The following is a 1,853-nucleotide window of genomic DNA, read 5'->3' on the forward strand; positions in this document are numbered from 1 at the left end:
CTATCATAGCGCTCCATGTGACCACATTTCTATGAGACATTCTGTCGAACACTTCGCGCGCATTCTCCAAATGCCCACATTTCACATACATATTCATGAGGGCACTTGCTGAAGATACCCAAGTTCAGCACAGGCTTTAAGAACACTGGGAAATATGAATTTATCAGGTCGAATCCCTCGGCCCTGCATTAGATGAAAGAGGGCGATGGCTTCTTCGCAATCGCCATGTTTTGCATACCCTCCAATCATTGTAATCCATGAAGACATTGCTGGAGATTCATTGAGAAAGCGAAATGGCTGGTCATCCATATTATCCCGAGGACCTGCAACTGCCTGGATATGTGCCTCTCTTCCTCCCTCCATCCCAGATTGTGGGTGTGTATGGGATTGCCTCTGTCCTTGTTGTTACTCTCATCTGGTTCATCTCAGGAAGATGCTCCAAGATCTCATCCATTGATAGAATTCTTATGTGTTGGTGGGCGTTTACTGGATTAACTCATCTGGTTCTCGAAGGGTATTTTGTTTTCTCTCCAAACTTTTACAAGCTCGAATCTCCTTTTTACCTGGCGGAAGTTTGGAAAGGGTACAGCAAGGGTGATTCAAGGTATGCAGCAAGAGATTCTGCTGTAGTTACAGTAGAAGGAATCACTGCTGTAATAGAGGGACCTGCCTGCCTTCTTGCTGTGTATGCAATAGCAGCAAGGAAGCCATACAATTACACACTCCAATTGGCAATTTGTTTGGGCCAACTTTATGGTGACATTGTATATTTTGTTACAACATTTTTGGAAGGTGACAACTTCTCTGCTGGTCGATATTACTATTGGCTTTACTTTGTGTTGGCAAACAGCTTCTGGTTGGTAATACCTTCAATATATTGCTGTAAGATGCTGGAAAAAATAAGTCACGCTTTCTTGACGGCAAAACCAAAAAAACAGCTGATTCCCGAGCCAGGGAGTTCGTCTTGAGCATCGCAGTTATTAATTTATTGCCACATTAATCTGGTTTGAATATTGATAATTACGTGATTAATTATATTTACGTGATAATTACGTGATCAAGCTTCACGAAATTGCACCAGTCTCAACACGTGATTTTAAAATGGATTTTTTGCGCAAACCTGGATGAATTAACAAAAACTGAGACATGGGTTTTCTCCGGAATGGGGGTAATTAGGTGACTTGCGAGAAATTTCCTGAAATTTGCAGTGGTTTAGGAGAAAATTGGGTTTCTTTCGAACCGAATTTGATAGATTGCGCCAAAATCCGATTTTCCAGATCTGATTTTCGTGGTTAAAATTCCCGCTTCAGACAGTGGGAGAAAGCGCTATAAATTAACACTTGTCCTGTATTTTCTTTCAGGTATTTCTTTTTTTGGGGATCGCCGCCTTGCTTCTCCTGTTGGAACTACCATTGATCAATATTCAGCTCATAGATCATTGCTCTCATAGATCATTGATCGGTTTCAGAAAACTGATATTACCAATTTCGGGTTCGAGGTTGCATGGCTTAGTACTGTTCCACCCTCGTTTTCATTACACATTATCTCGAAAAATCCAAACTCAAATCTACTTGAAATTCCACACAGCGCAGGCCCTGATGTTAAAAAGGATCCTGCACTTCTTACGCGCAGCCAAACTCTTATGGGCAACCAAATCCAAACTCTCTAGCACATTCAGAGGCTGCCCGAATGTTCGGTGAAAATAAGCAGCAATATAACAGACGGGTTCGTGAAATTGTGGCGCAGAGCTGGACAACACACTAAGTCATTTTGTTTGTTAGGAAAGGTTTGTAATATTGCAATACTATGAATCAAGTGATTGGTTCCAAGTTTAGTCTTAAATGCCTAAAGAC

General features: G+C 41.4%; 1 pseudogene; it reads left to right on the forward strand.

Annotated features, from left to right (window-relative positions):
- The first annotated feature begins 263 nt into the window (after positions 1-263).
- On the forward strand, positions 264-1,006 carry LOC149251284 (putative 3-beta-hydroxysteroid-Delta(8),Delta(7)-isomerase pseudogene; annotated as a pseudogene).
- The last annotated feature ends 847 nt before the right edge of the window (positions 1,007-1,853 follow it).

Source organism: Pinus tabuliformis, chromosome 7 (assembly GCF_031772625.1).
Source record: "Pinus tabuliformis cultivar Carrire ecotype Pingquan chromosome 7, CPIR1, whole genome shotgun sequence".
NCBI lineage: Eukaryota > Viridiplantae > Streptophyta > Pinopsida > Pinales > Pinaceae > Pinus > Pinus tabuliformis.